The sequence below is a fragment of the Microtus oregoni genome, unplaced genomic scaffold, assembly GCF_018167655.1.
Source record: "Microtus oregoni isolate MIOR12 unplaced genomic scaffold, Mior012 000052F_ref0000163, whole genome shotgun sequence".
In the NCBI taxonomy this organism is placed as follows: domain Eukaryota; kingdom Metazoa; phylum Chordata; class Mammalia; order Rodentia; family Cricetidae; genus Microtus; species Microtus oregoni.
The window spans coordinates 4,172,989-4,190,237 of record NW_024543828.1 but is presented as its reverse complement, the minus strand read 5'-3'; positions in this window follow the sequence as shown (position 1 = coordinate 4,190,237).

Genomic DNA, 17,249 nt, shown 5'->3' with positions numbered 1-17,249 from the left:
GTAGTAAAGCTTGTATGGATAACTAAAGCTTAGTTGCCATTGGGTGTTCTAAAGAGGCATGCTTGTTTGTTCCTAGCCACACAGTCATTAAATAACCACACAGAAACTGTATTATTTGCAATAATGTTCGTCCAATAGCTCTAGTTTGTTATGGGCTAACTCTTGCATCTTAATTTAACCCATCTCCATTAAACTGTGTATCACCACAGGTTGTGGCCTACCAGCAAAATTTCAGCATGTCTGTGTCCAGTGGCAGCTCATGTCTTCTCCCTGACTCTGCTTCCTTGCTCCCAGCATTCAGTATAGTTTCCCCTGCCTAGTTCTACTCTGCCCTATCAACAAACCAAGACAGTTTCTCTACTCATTAGCCACTAAAAGCTACACATATACAGAAGGACTTCCCACACCAATTGAGTCCTCTGCAATGATGTAAGTTCACATTCTTGGTCTTGTTGTACCACTAGTAAAAAAGAAGATATACTGGAATATTAGAAGAAATGGAAAAATTTCATGACTAGAATGTTTAACACTCAGAAAGAGTTGTTACCCTATGCCTGGTTTAGAGAATGGTGTAAAGCATTTTAAATTTTTAAGCCTCAATTTTTAGTTTAAAAACTTAATACAAATTAGTATGACTTTAAATAATATATAGAGATTATACCTAGACTGCTGTATCATCAGTCACTGGCATCTCTCTATTTCATATAAAATATTTCATTCACAAATCAAAAACTAAGTATTACCTAGAATCAGTTAATTTCCATATGTTAAGATAAACCTGTCTTTGTTTTTTTTTCCACAGCGTAGTACTCTAATGTGTATATATTCCATACTTTCTTCATCCATTCTTCCATTGAAGGGCATCTAGGTTGTTTCCAGGTTCTGGCTATTACAAATAATACTGCTATGAACATAGTTGAACAAATGCTTTGCATGCAAATGGATGGAAATAGAAAACACTACCCTGAGTGAGGTATCCCAGACCCAAAATGTTGAACATGGGATGTACTCACTCATAATTGGTTTCTAGCCATAAATAGGGTCACGGAGACTACAATTGGTGAACCTAAAGAAGCTAAGTAAGAAGGTGAACCAAAGGAAAAGCATATAGATGTCCTCTTGGCTATGGGAAGAAGAGAAAATTGCAGGGGAGAAAACTGAGATCTTGGGGTTGGGGTGGGATGGGGATAAGGGGAGATGGGGAGAGAAAAGGGAGAAGGGGAGAATGGGGGGAACTTGGGGAAAAAGGAGGATTGGGATAAAGGAAGTTTGGATAGGGGAGCACGGAAGCACAATTCTTAGTTAAGGGAGCCCCCTTAGCGTTGGCAAGAGACTTGACCCTAGAGGGGCTCCCTAGTGCCCAAGATGAGGTTCCCAGTTAGTTCCTTGGGCAGCTGAGGATTGGGAACCTGAAATGACCCTATCCTAGAGCAATACTGATGAATATCTTGCATATCATCATAGAACCTTCATCTGGCAATGGATGGAGATAGAGACAGAGACCCACACTGGAGCACCGGACTGAGCTCCCAAGGTCCAAATGATAAGCAGAAGGAGGGAGAAGATGAGCAAGGAAGTCAGGACTGCAAGGGGTGCACTCACCCACTGAGACAATGGGGCTGATCTATTGGGAGTTCACCAAGGCCAGCTGGACTGGGACTGAAAAAGCACGGGATAAAACTGGACACTCTGAACATGGCAGAAAATGAGGGCTGATGAGAAGCCAAGGACAATGACACTGGGTTTTGAACCTACTGCTCTTTGGACGGACTGGAGAGGGAGGGGGAGAAGAGAAGGAGGAAGGGGAGAGGAAAGAGTGTGGGGGGGAGAGGAGTGGGGGGAGGGGGAGGTAAATGGGAGGTTGGGAGGAGGCGGACATTTTATATATATGTATACATATATATATGAATACATATATGTATGTATGTATGTATGTATGTATATCTCAAAGAAAAATCTTGAGACAGAGAAATGGCACCTCATCCACAGAGGTGATAATCATACAGGTGGCTGGAAAACCTCATAAGGGTTGGGGCATGGTTCTGGTCTTGTCTTTGCAGGAATGTACACATCCTCAAAAAATCGAGAGATCCTGGCCATTTGGATGCCAATATAGGAAAAGAAAACTATCCAGAAAGGAACACCGAACAAAGAAGAATATGACTTATGAGGACAGGTCATATGCTGGGTAAAATTTTATATGTATTCTCTCTCTCTCTCTCTCTCTCTCTCTCTCTCTCTCTCTCCATATATATATATATATATATATATATATATATATATATATATATATATATATGTATGTATGTATCTAATACCCAGTAGAAATATAAGCTCACTTAGAAATCAAAGTTGGCTTTGGAGTTGGACAATGGTTATCCTTCTCTAAATCCAAGCATGTTGTTAAAAGAAAAATTCTGTTTCTGCCTGATATGGACCCATCTGATGTGAGACAGAAAGAAGAAAGATCTTAGGAAAAATTTCACTTTTCTCCATGCGTATTTTGTCTATATTGTAGCTTTCATTGAATATATGTCTATATGAATAATGTTTAATTTTTTACAATGAAAAACAGATTTTGCTGCAGTAATCTTTGATGTTTCCAGGAAGAAGCTGGGGCCCCACAGCAACTCCACCTGGTTGATATGATGTCATAATGCTGATACTACCACTTTAAGACTAGTTTTGGGCAATGAGGAATACTGAGAATTCAAGAACAATTGCAGTGGGTTTTTGATCCTACTGCACGTACTGGCTTTGTGGGAGCCTAGGCAGTTTGAATGCTCACCTTATGAGACCTGGATAGAGGTGGGCAGTCCTTGGGCTTCCCACAGGTAAGGGAACCCTGATTGCTCTTCGAGCAGATGAGGGAGGGGGACTTGATCGGGGGAGGGGGAGAGAAATGGGAAACGATGTGGGGACGAGGCAGAAATCCTTAATAAATAAATAAATTAAAAAAAAAACTAGTTTTGGGTTCCAGCTGCTCAAGATGGTTCCAACTTGATTATCTGAAATGGTGCATCTTCTTACAATTTTCTGGCCAGAACTCCAGATAGGAACCCCAGAAAAACCCTATCAACTATTCACAAACTATTTGTAATTATACCAGACAGTAATCTTGAAACTTAGCTATCATTTTACTTTTACAAGATCCCATAGAGAGAATATCATCCCCATGACAGTTGGAAGAAATGCTAGCAGATGGCATCCCTTCTTCCAATAAAGCTTGTCCTCAGGGTTAGGGACATAAATTAGGGGTTGATTTTAACTGGTATAGGATTGGGGGTTGGATGGAAATTAGGTAGGCTCAGGGATCTCTTTGAAAAAAGGGGACTTGGATTGGATAATAGGTAGATTAGTTTGAGTTTACTCCCACTAATAAAAATAGTGAGCAATAGAGTGAATACTTGTGAGCTATTATTTATAGGGAATTTACATTGATATAGATTCTTATATACTGATACAAGTTTAAATTATTTTTATTAGATGAATATTTTCCTTTTTCTGTATATATTTGTACACCTATGCTAGATTGTATGTATACATGTTTCTAACACTTTTTAAGGCATTTTTATATTGATAAAATTTTAAGATATATTTATCATATTAGATTATACATTTCTACCTCTGATTAAGATACTTGTACATTGTTTACATTTTGAAGTCATTGTGCTCAGTTGCTACACAGAGGTTGAAAGATTACTTAATATTCTAATATAAAGTCTTAGTCTTTAAGATATATAGGTATTAAGTATTATAGGTCAACACTCATTCATATTTGTTACATTTACAGTTAGACTAACCAGGTTCTTTAGATACACAGAGATTGTATTCTGCATAGATAGGTAATCTCCAACCACTTCAAAAAACTGTAGAACATGGCATTTATATAACTTATGGTTCTGTTGACTTGAGACACAGTTGCTCCTAAGAGCATCAATCTATTTCCAAGAGACTGTTGAACACTAAAGTCAGTCCATAGTTTTCACAGGCCTTGAAAGAACAATAATCAGCTTCATATACAAAAATAAAAAGAACCTGGAATAGCCAAAAAAATCCTTCACAATAAAAGAACTTCCAAAGTCATCACCATCTCTGACATCAAGCTCTATTGTAGAGCTACTGCAATGTAAACAGCTTGGTATTAGCATAAAAACAGATAGCTTGACCAATTGAAATGAATCAAAGACCTGGATATTAATCTGCATACCTATGAACACCTTATTTTTGACAAAGAAACTAAAATTATACTATGGAAATAAGAAAGCATCTTTAACAAATGGTGCTGACATAACAGATGTCAATATATAGAAGAATTAAAAGTGATTCATATCTTTCCCCACATACAAAACTCAAGTCCAAATGGATTAAAGACCCCAATATAAATCAGATCACACTGAACCTGACTGATGAGAAAGTGGGAAGTAGCCTCCAGTGCATGGGCACAGGAAACCTCTTTCTAAATATAACATCAAAAGCACAGACAATTAAGAGCAACAATAAATATGTGAGACCTCCTATAACTGAAAAGCTTCTGTAAAGACTCAGTCAATAAGACAAAAATGATGCCTACTGAGTAGAAAAAGATCTTCAACAACTCCAAGCCAGACTGATCTCCATCACATATAAAGGACTCAATAAATTATACATAAAAATTCAAATAATCCAATTAAAAAATGGGTACAGAATTAAATAAATGATTCTCTACAGAAGAATCTCAAATGACTGAAAGACACTTAAAGAAGTGTTCAACATCCTTAGTCATCAGGGAAATGCAAATGACTCTGAGATACCATCTTATTCCTGTCAGAATAGCTAAGATCTGAAACAGCAATGATAGCTTTTATGCTAAAGAGGATGTAGAGTAAGGGGACCACTCTTCAATTGCTGGTGGGAATGCAAACCTGTGCAGTCACTTTGGAAATCAGTATGACAGTTTCTCAAAAAAATTGGGAATCAACCTACCTCAGGAACAAGCAATAGCAGTGTTGGGCCTATACCCAAAGGATATTCATTCATATAACAAGGACATTTGTTCAACTATGTTCATAGCAGCATTATTTGTAATAGCCAGAACCTGGAAACAACTTAGATGTCCCTCAACTGAAGAATGTATAAAGATTATGTGGCACATTTACACAATGGAGTACTACACAGCAGAAAAAGTAATGACATCTTGAATTTTCCAGGCAAATGGATAGAAGTAGAAAACCATGCTGAGTGAGATAACCCAGACCCAGAAAGATGAACATGGTATGTACTCACTCATAAGTGGATACTAGTTGTAAATCAAAGGATAACAGGCCTAGAGTCCATGATCCTAGAGAATCTAAGTAACAAGGTGAACCCTAAGAAAACCATATCTACCCACCTGGAAAGGGGAAATAAAAATATCACCTGACAAAATCGGAAGCATGGGGGTGGGGAAATAGGGAGGGCAGAAGTGGAAGAGGAAGGGAAAACGGGATGGGGAGGAGAGGGAATGGGATAGTCGAGATGGAGGAAGGACAGAAATGAGAGCAAGGAAAATTATATTTTGATTAAGGAAGCCATTATGGGGCTAGCAAGAAACCTGACACTAGAAAAATTCCCAGGAATCCACAAGGATTACTTACCCCAGCTAAGACCCAAAGCAACAGAGGAGAGGGTGCCTGAACTGGTCTTGCCCTGTAGTCAAATTAAAGAATATCTTAAATTTCACCATAGAACCTTCATCCAGCAACTGATGGAAATAGAGGCAGAGACTCAGAGGAGCACTGGTTCCCAAAGTCCGGTTGAAGAGTTGGAGGACTTAGAATATGAGTAAAAGAGGTCAAGACCATGATGGGTGCACCCAGTAAAAGAGTTTATCTGAGCTAGAGGGAGGTCACCAACTACAGCTGGACAGGGAAGGAAATAGCTTAGACCTTCTTAATGTGGGTGACAGTTTTAAGGCTGGGGCAGATTGTGGGGCCACTGGCAGTGGGACCAGGATTTATACTTTCTGCTTGTACTCACTTTTTGAAAACCCATTCTCTTTGTATGGATACCTTGTTCAGCCTAGATATATTCGGGAGGACCTTGGATCTTCCCCAAAGCAATGTGCCTTACCTTTTCTGTGGAGTGGATGGGGGGGGGGGGTAGAGTTTTAGGGAAGTTGGAGGGATTGGGAGGAGAGGAAAGTGTGGGAACTGGGATTGATATGTAAAATTAAAAAAATTGCTTTCTTCTTTGACAAAAATAAAATAAAAAAGTGAACACAATAAATATGAGATAGTTGGTTGCATTGTTGTACAGGATTGTAGGTAGTAGATCACAGCTCTCTTTAGCATTAATTGAAAACAAGTTAAATTAGTGTTTCAATTGCTTTCTTCTATAAAGTAGACAGGGTTTTTCGGTGGTTTTGGTGCCTGTCCCGGAACTAGCTCTTGTAGACCTGGCTGGCCTCAAACTTCCAGAGATCCGCCTGCCTCTGCCTCCCAAGTGCTGAGATTAAAGGCATGCGCCACCATCGCCCGGCCCATATCATGGCTCTTGACCTGAGACAGAAACTCCAGAAACTCTGGGTTTTTCTCTTACTAACAGGCTTGGAATTGGAGAGGGACTGAGCCAGAGTCCAACTTCAAAACCAGCTTTATAAATTTAGAAATATGGTTTAATATTACTTACACAACCCATTCAGTTTTCTTGATATTTCCTATTGGCAGGTATTTTTCCATCTGTCAGTATCCAAGCATCCAGGGTCCCTTGAATTTCTCAAAGATGAGTGTTTTCCTGTGGAGATAAGAACAGAACCCTGCCCCCATTCTATATGTTTTTCTTACCACCTGTATGAATATCATCGTTGTGGATGAGTTGTCATTTCTCCTTTCCAAGAGGTTTCTCCTCTTCAAATCGAAACTTTATTAATTTTGATGGTATCCACAATTTTTCTTCTCCTGTGGAAACAAGAGCAAAACCCCTTCCCCAACGTAGCACATCTCCTGGCTTCCACTGAGAGGTCAGCACATCTTTGAAATAAATCGGTTGATTTAGTTCAGCAGACTTTTCCATTATCCAATGTCTTTCTGCTGCTGTCATTCCTTTCTCATTAGCGTTAAGAAAATTTAAGGTTAATAAAGCATTATGTAATCTATTTCTGGGGGTATTTTCAGTCCCTTTCTGTTTGTTCAGCATATCCTTTATAGTACGATTTGATCTTTCTATAACCGCATGACCTGTAGGATTATTTGGTATACCTGTAATGTGTTTTATATTATAATATTCAAAAAAGCGTTTCATTTTCTTAGATACATATGCTGGACCATTATCTGTCTTTATTTGCGCAGGTATACCCATGATGGCCATAACTTCCAATAAATGTGTGATTACTGAATCAGCCTTTTCTGAGCTCAGGGCAGTAGCCCATTGAAAACCTGAATACGTGTCTATGGTGTGGTTTACATATTTTAATTTGCCAAATTCTGCAAAGTGGAACACATCCATCTGCCAGATTTCATTCCTTTGGGTGCCCTTTGGATTAGCCCCTGCAGGCAGTGGCGTTTGGTTATAGAAAGAGCAAGTAGGGCAATTCTTTACAATCTCCTTAGCTTGTTGCCATGTAATTGAAAACTCTTTCTTCAAACCTTTGCTATTAACATGATGTTTTTTATGAAATTCAGAGGCTTGTAGCACCCTACCAATCAATAATTGATCAATTTCTGCATTACCTTGTGCTAGAGGACCTGGCAAACCCGTATGGGATCGGATGTGTGTTATGTACATAGGGCAAAGCCTGTTCCTGATCAAATCTTGAACCTGGAGGAACAATGAGGTTAGTTCTGTATCATCAGGTATAAATTCAGCAGTTTCAATATGTAAAATAACTCTTTCTGCATATTGTGAATCTGTAACTATATTAATAGGTTCTTTAAAATCCCTTAGCACCATAAGAATGGCATATAATTCCGCCTTCTGGACAGAAGTATACGGACTTTGTTCCACCTTATCCAAGTCTTCTTATTTGTAACCTGCCTTCCCTGATTTATTGGCATCAGTATAGAATGTACGGGCTCCAGTTATTGGAGCATCACGGACGATTCGAGGAAGAATCCAAGAAGTTCTCTTTATGAAGTTAAGCCGCTTGCCTTTTGGATAGTTGTTATTAATGTCTCCCAAAAAATTAGCACAAGCTCTTTGCCATGGTTCATTATCTTCCCATAATTTCTTTAGTTCATCAGCAGTGAAAGGCACTATAATTTCTGCTGGGTCTATGCCTGCTAGTTGACGAAGTCTCAGCTTGCCTTTTATAATTAACTCAGAGACCTTTTCCACATAAGTTTTCAGTTTCTTACTTGGTTTATGTGGTAAAAAGATCCATTCCAAAATAATATCATCTCTCTGCATTAAAATTCCTGTAGGAGAAATTTTTGATGGTAGTATGACGAGAATACAATCGAGCTCTGGATTCACCCTGTCCACATGTGCCTGTTGTAATTTTTCCTCAATCATTGTCAGTTCCTTTTCTGCTTCAGCTGTTAATTCTCTGGGACTGTTTAAATCTTTATCACCATCCAAGGTTTTGTTCAAATGAATTATTAAATCAGGTGTTATTCCAATAGCTGGTCGTAGACTGGAAATGTCTCCTAACAGTCTTTGAAAGTCATTAAGAGTCCGTAGGCGATCTCTCCTAATTTGTGCTTTTTGTGTCTTAATTTTTTGCAAACCTATTTTATAACCTAAATAATTAACAGAATCCCCCTTCTGAATCTTTTCAGGAGCTAATTGCAATTCCCATTTAGGTAAAAGTATCTTTATTTCTTCAAACAGTCTGTTCAAGGTATCCATGTTTGAATCGGATAACAAGATGTCGTCCATGTAATGGTATACTATAGATTTGGGAAATTTCTTGCGTATTATTTGCAATGGTTGGTTCACAAAATATTGGCACAGGGAGGGGCTATTTAACATACCCTGGGGGAGAACGGTCCAGTGGTACCTCCTCGTAGGTTGAGAATTGTTATAAGTAGGCACTGTGAAGGCAAATTTTTCTCTATCTTCTTTTTGCAAAGGTATAGTGAAAAAACAGTCCTTTAAATCAATAACTATGAGAGGCCATCCTTTTGGTAATAAAGAGGGCAAAGGAATTCCAGATTGCAGATGGCCCATAGGTTGAATAACCTTGTTGATGGCCCTGAGATCTGTCACCATTCTCCATTTACCTGATTTTTTCTTAACCACAAATACAGGAGAATTCCAAGGGCTGGTAGATTCTTCTATATGCCCAGCATCTAATTGTTCTTGTACCAGCTGTTCTAAAGCCTGTAACTTTTCCTCAGCTAAAGGCCATTGCTTTGTCCATATTGGTTTCTCAGTCAACCATTTTAGAGGCAAGGCTGTTGGTATCTCTGAAGGGACATCAATTGCTTGTTCTTGTACAGCCCGAATGGCCGGTTTTCTCCGTTTGTAATATCTTTTAATATTATTCTCAGAAATATAGGCTCTAGATTTAGCAGGAATGTTAATTTCGGTATTCCATTGTTGTAATAGGTCACGACCCCATAAATTCATTGTGATATTGGCTACATATGGCTTTAATTTTCCTATTTGTCCCTCTGGCCCTATACATTCAACCCATCTCGTGCTCTGCCTTACTCGAGATAGGTTTCCAATTCCCAGGAGCTGAACATTTACATTCTGAAGAGGCCAATACGGATGCCAAGATTCTGGGGTAATGATACTTACATCAGCACCTGTGTCCAGCAGGCCAGTAATAAAATGCCATTTACACACACTCTCAGTTTAGGTCTTTGATCATTTATAGAAGTTTGCCAAAACACATGTAACTTATCTTTCTGATCATTATTGCTTGTAACAGTAGGCATGGGGCTTCCTAATTGTCCTGATGAGGCACGTTCTCTGCAGAAACTGGATATGACTGAACCATGTTTGCCATGGGGGCCTGTGAGGCCCCCCCCCATCACGTTTCCCGGCTGTATCAGGTTGCCTTGTCTATCTCTTGTAGACCTGCATTCATTCGTCCAATGTCTGCCCTTTCCACATCTTCTACATAAACCTGAAGGCTGAGTCCTCCTATTTCTGTTATTTCTAGAAGATGCATTATTATTATTATTTCTGAAAGATGCATTATTATTATTATTATTATTATTATTATTATTATTTCTGAAAATCCGTTGTCTACAATTCCTTTTCATATGACCCATTTTTCCACAATTAAAACATTTGGTATTCTGGTGTCTCCTTTTACCATTGGAAATTGCTTCTTCTACCCATGCTTCAGTGCCATAATCAAATGTATCAACATTGAGTGTATGCAAGACCCATTCTTCCAAAGGCGCTGATCTGAGTTTTAAAGGCCCCAAAATCCTTTTGCATTCCACATTTGCATTTTCATACGCCAAATACTCAATCATTATACCTCTTGCTTCTGGGTCAGATATCCCTATTTGTACAGCCTTAGTTAATCTTTTAAAAAGTCACTAAAGGGTTCTCACTGATCCTGTTTAACTGTGACAAATGATTCCATTCTCTGTCCTGGGTCTTGTACCCTGTCCCAAGCCCTGAAGGCTGCTGTAGTACACATGGAGAGTGTGTTTTCATCCAAATTAGCTTGTTCCTGAGGATCGGAAAAGGGCCCTTCACCTAGAATTTGATCTAGGGAAATGTCAATTCCCTTCGCTTTTTCCTGCTGTTCAAAGAGTCTAGCCTCTTGCCTGAATAAGCATTTCCATTTCAATTGCGGTCCACTTTCGAGTACCGCAGAGCTCAGCTGGAGCCAGTCTGAGGGGGTTGCTCTGCTTGTCGTGGCCCAAGATCTTAGCATCTCTTTAACAAAAGAGGCTTGCATCCCAAAAGTCATGACAGCCTGTTTTATTTCCTTGAGATCATTCATACGCACAGGCTCCCATGTATCCTCCTTGATGACCCTAGGGTTTCTGGAACCAATCACCTTCTCTGTTGTTATTACTGGAAAGGCAGGTAGAGCTGTAGGTAGAGCTTTGTGGAAATTGTCCCGGAGAGACTTACCCACAGATGTAGTTAAAATTTGCCTTTCTACCCTTTGCTCTTCCTCATCAGAATTTAGAAATTCCTCAATCTTTTCAATTCTATTCACCATTGCCTTCTGCAATGTCTGAATCTCCTGTCCAGAATTATGTTCCAAAGCCTTCATTGAGGATTCTAAAGTATGAAGTTTGTCCATTAGAGATAACATCTCATCTTTGGACATAATTTTTATGGCATAAACCGTGCCTTCTTGTATTGACAATCTTTCTGTCAATCTGTCATAAGCTTTAGACAAAATCCGATTGCCACATTCAGCAGTTTTGATTCTCTCAGTTAATGTTTCATTTCCTACAGAAAGGGACTGAATCTTATGGTCCAGATCAGCTGTTCCCTCTTCCATAGTAATGAATTTCTCCTTAACATCAGCCTGAAGAACTTCAACCTGATTCTTGAGAAGATTGTTATCAGCCTGGAGAACTTCAAACTGATTCTCGAAAAGATTGTTATCAGTCTGGAGAACTTCAAACTGATTCTTGAGAAGATTGTTATCAGCCTGGAGAACTTCAAACTGATTTTTGAGAAGATTGTTGTCATTCTCAATTGTTTTTAAGCGTTCAATCTCTACCTTAAGAATCCTGGATTCATCTCATAAAGACTTTATCATATTTCTATTATCAAACCATTTGGTGCCAATGAAAACTACGAATCCCAGAAGGATCCATATATGTGGGGTGATAGACACCTCTTGTAAAATCTCCCACATGGTACAATTAAAAAAATCATTAAATTCTTGAACAGTAATGTGTTCAGACATTTTATTTATAAAAGAAAATTTTTTTACCTGCAATGATTGGTTCCTGCCAGTGGTGGTCTCTGTGTTTTTGTAGCCTGTCCTAGAACTAGCTCTTGTAGACCAGGCTGGTCTTGAACTCACAGAGATCCGCCTGTCTCTGCCTCCCAAGTGCTGGGATTGAAGGCGTGCACTACCAAGGCCTGGCAGGCCTCAAACTCACAGAGATCTGCCTGCCTCTGCTTCCCAAGTGCTGGGATTAAAGGCGTGCTCTACCACTGCCTGGCCGGCCTCAAACTTGTGATCCTCCTGCCTCTGCCTCCTTCAGCAAATCCTACCGGCGTGGGCCACCACAACCGGCCAAGTCACTTTGTAACAGACCAAATCTGACACTGTGGCAGCTTTTGTTGCAAAACCGCAAGTACTTGAGCTTCTGCTAATTCAGGCAGTGGGGTTCTGCTGCAAAACTTAGCCAAGGCAGGCAGAATGGGCCTGTGTCGCCGAGTGTGTCTTGGACTCGGCACTGGGGCCGGAGTCACGAACTGAAAAACAGCACCCGGGAGGGTGCTGTGTTAGCTAGCGGGCTACCCACTTGAGTCGGGGGCAAAATAGCCCGACGTTGGACGCCAAAATGTAGCGGCGTAAACGAATGCAGACAGAGTGTAAAAATATATATATATAGCTTTAATGTAGAAATAGACTTACAGAACCACCGTTCCAGGGGAGACCAGGAAAGCAGAAGCAAGTGCTCAGAGCTTGCTCGCCAAATTTATAGGCAGACATTAGCCCGAGGCGAACACGCCCCCTAAGGGGCGGGACTTATCCCTACATATTGTGAGTCAGGAATTATATTGAGTCACTGTGGAGAACATGTCTCACATGGAAAATTAAAAAATCCAGTGCTTACTGTAAAAAACCATACTGTTCTGGGTGATGAAAGAGACATGGAGGATAAATTAAAAACTCCAGTATAAAATAGGAAACATATATTTTGGCAGACTTCTATAAATGAGCAAAGACCAAAGCTAAGAGTATGGATAAATAACACTGTAATTGAAGGATCACTAGACATGGGTAGGGATGTGAGTATAATTACTCCAGAATTACATCAGAATTGGCCTGTTCAAGAGGCAGATGTTCAATTCCTAGGAATTGGAACCCAATCTCAAGTGAAAAAAAAAATGCAAGATGGTTTGAATGCATGGGCCACAAGGACAGAAAGACAGACTGAGGTCATGCATAGCTAATATTGCAATGAATTTATAAGGTCATGAACTGTTGCAGCAATGGAATATTCACAGTGGCTGGAAATGACTGAACCATATTTGACATGGGATTCTTTGAGAAGTCCCCTTGCAAAAGTGTTTTCCAATGGTATTGTGTTGCTTTGCCTGTCTTTTGTAGATTTACATTCATTGCCCCATTAATGGCATTTGCCCCACCTCTAAATATTGCAGAAGGCAGAGAACACGTATTCTTGCCATTCCCAGAGGAGACATTATTCCTAGGAATTCCTTATCTACAATCCCTTTTCCAATGTCCTATTCTACCACAATTAAAACATTTGGCATTTTGATGTCTCCTCATTCCTCATGGAATTGCTTCTCCTGTCCAAACCTCAGTATTATAGTTAAATGTCTCAATGTTCATTGTATTCAGGATCCATTCCTCCATTGGTGCTTATCTAACCTTTAAAGTGCCAAGAATCTTTTTGCATTCTAAGCTGGCATCTTCAAAAGCCAGAGATTCAATAAGTATACATCTAGTTTCTGGGTCTGTTTCTCCTACTTGTACAGCCTTACTTAATCTTTGTAAAAAAGTCACTAAATGGTCCTCTTAGGACCTTTATAACCCTGATATATAATTAAATTCTCTTTTCTCATTTCTGAATCCTGTCCCAAGCATTTAAAGCTCCTATGCTACATGAGGACAAGATGTGTTCATTGTACAAAATTTGGTTCTAAGGATCATATTAATGGGCCTCACCAAAAATTTGATCTTGGGAATCTTCAAATCCTTTTGCTTTTCCCTGTTGTTCTAAAATTGTTGCATCTTCAGTAGCATTTTAATAGTAGCTGGGGTCCATTTTCTAGGACCACTGAGATTAATTGAAGCTAATTTTGTGGGGTAAACTTATTGCATTCCCTAACATGGTGAATGCATGCCATAAGATACTATTGCCTGATTAATTTATTTTAGACTGCTCATATGTATGGGGTATATGTATATTTTTTGACTGCCTTGGGTTATTTTGTGCCAGATGAATAATCAGAGAATATACCAGATAGGAAGCTAAAGCTCTGGATATGTCATTCTGGATTCTGGCACATACTGATGAGGCTAAATCCTGCCCTTGTACCTTTTTCCCTGCTTATTAGCTTCAATAATTTCCTCAATCTTTTCAAATCTCTATACCACTGCCTTTTGTAAAGTCTGAATCTCCTGTCCAGTGTTCCATTCAAATACCCTCAGTGATGATTCCAAGATATGAAATTTATCCAGTAGCAATAATGTCTCTTCCTTAGACATAAATTTGATGGTACGCACATTGCCTTCTTGGAGAGATACTCATCTGTTAACCTACCATAACTTTTCAACAGATTCTGATTATTAAATTCAAGAACACAAATTCTTTCAGATAATTCCTCAGCACCCTCCAGCATTGGTTGGATTTTTTATGTCAAACTAATGTTAACCTTTTGAATAGTATTAATTCTTTCAACTAGCTGCTCATTATTTGTCTGTAAAGGCTGTATTATTTCTAAAAGTTCCTCATTCTTGGCTCTGTTATCAAACCATTTTTCTAATGATATAATCATATAACTTTCAAATTCTTTAAATTACTTGCCACCATTAGATTTCAGTAAATTTTTATAGGTGTAATAATCTTTATTGACCAGAAGGTGTCATGTTAGCATCCATGTGGCAGGGAGACACAACCAGTGGTGGAGTGGGACTGTTCTTACCACTTTGGTTCCATGTGTTGGTGCCTGGTTATATACTGACAAATATGCTTTGCTTGACAAATTTAGAGCAATTAAATAAATCCCATACAGGTAGCAAGGAGAACAGAGCTCATGAACAGGGAACACAGACCAGAAGCTGTGCAAGTCACTGTGCAACAGAGAAAGTGGCAAGGAGGGGAAAGCATGCATGAGCCTAAAAATTGTCAAGTCACTACATGGTAGCTTTGTGGTGACTATGGGGGTGTGGCAAAAAAAAGCTGCTTAGTCAGTAAAATCAAGCCAGGCAAGCAGGGATGGGAGACTTTCTGGGTTGTGGACCCTTGGGTCTTTTTTGTCCTATCACCATAGGTGTGGATTTGGGATTCACATGGAAACCAGATGAAGATGGAAGCTACAAAATAATCCCACACTAGCTCATAATTGATCATAATAAATGGTTATTTATTTATGGGTAGACTCACAGATCACAGTCCTCTGCAAGAACAGGGAACAGAAACCAAATCCAGAAGCTAGGAGAGAGAGAGATGAAATGCATGTTTTATATGGCATTTATAGTATAAGAGGCCACGATCAAGCGGTATGGTATCTTAAATGCTACTGGCTGAAGGAATTCCTATAGCATACACCCACTTGTTTCTTAGGGCAATTTGTTTGGAAATCTTTTACCAACCCTTAATTCTGGCCAATGTCTGTCTTTGAGGTTGGGGTGTCTTTTTTGTATACAGCAGAAGAATAGATTATGCTTCCATATCCATTCTCTTAGCCTGTGTCTTTTTACAGGTGAATTGAGGCTATTGATATTAAGAGATAATAGTGACCAGTGATTGCTATTTCTTGTTATTTATCAGTGGTACATGCCACACACCGCGGCCCCCGTCTATGCTCTATGTGCTAGACCTCAGTTCATGAGCTTCGGGCAAGGGGCTGGAGGTTGAGAAAACTCACATAGAGACAGACCAACATGCAGACCTTTAAACACTGATACCAAAGCCCTCCTTTAATAGCACCATGTAGGCTTAAATACACTGCAATCAATGGCCAACAGGTGAAAATCTCATCCTCTGATCCTCTAAGCTAGGCAGAGTTTCTAGTAACTTTAATTAAAAGGTTCTAGGAAGGAAGAGCAGTTGAAGGCCAAGACTCATTAATCCCAACATACAGCTAAAAGCCAGACTCATTAATCCCAAAAGGTAGGGTTTGTGTGTTTCCATTCTTTGGGGATTGCTGGTGGGAGGTTATTTGTTTCCTGTGTTTTTGTGGGTATAGTTAGCTTCCTTGGGTTGGAGTTTTGCTGCTAGTGCTTTCTATAGGGCTGACTTGTGGATAAATATCCTTTAAATCTGGTTTTGTCATGGATTAGTTTGTTTTTTTTTTCCATCAGTGGTGATTGACAACTTTGCTGGATACAGTAGTCTCTTCTTGCATCCATGGTCTCTTATTGTCTGTAGCACATCTCTCCAGGACCTTCTGACTCTGATGATTTTCATTGAGGAGTCAGGTATAATTCTGATAATCCTGCCTTTATATGTTACTTGACCTTTTTCCCTTGGAGCACTTAATATTCTTTATTTATTCTGTATGTTTTGTATTTTAAGTATTATTTGGAGATGAAAATTTTTTTAATCGAGTGTATTTGGTGTTTTGTAAACTTTTTTTTTTCGGGTTTAAATATACTGAGATTTATTTGAAAATATTCTCCATTGAGCCTGGTGGAGGCAGCAAATCACCAAGAAATCTGCTCAGGTTCAGGCTGCCCTGGCTGGGAGCAAAACCTGGGCATGTCACTCCAATTGGAACTCCAAGCCAAATTCAGACACAAACACACACACACACACACACACACACACACACACACACACCTTTAAAAAAGACTAATTTGTTTGTCCATGACCTTGGTTGACTGGAGTCAGACACTAGACATGCTAATGCTTAGCATATTAGTAGAGAAAGCGGGGCGGGGAGCTATGCTTACACTTGGAGGTGCCAGGGTTCCCAGAGGGTGGCGTGGGGGCGGGGTGGTACACATCAGTTTGTCTTTTTTTGCTTTTTTTGTCCTTTATCTTTCTTTCTTTCTCCACTCCCCCTCCCTTTCCAGTTCAGGACAAACTCCATCATAGCTGTGTTATTTACCCCCTGACAATAAGAGCTCGCTGAGAATAATGTCAAGTTAGCTTCCAGGAATTCTGTCCCCGGATGGCTCTGGATGGCTGCCTTCTCCACTAGACACACTTGGTGGCAGTTCTTCCCTTTCAGCAGAGGGCTTGGGCCTTCAGTCAAGGCAGATCTCCCACAGCAGGGCACTGCGAATTCTGGCCAGTTTTAAGTGAGGTTGGATATAGCCACAGACACAGGGGGTGAGGGATGCAGCCTGCCTCTTTTTCCTCTCCAAACTTCTTGTACCTTCATAGGGTTATCCTTCTTTAGGTTAGGAATGTTTCCTTGCATGATTTTATTGAATATATTTCCTGTACCTTTGAGCTGGGCTTGTTCCCCTTCTTCTATCCTTATTA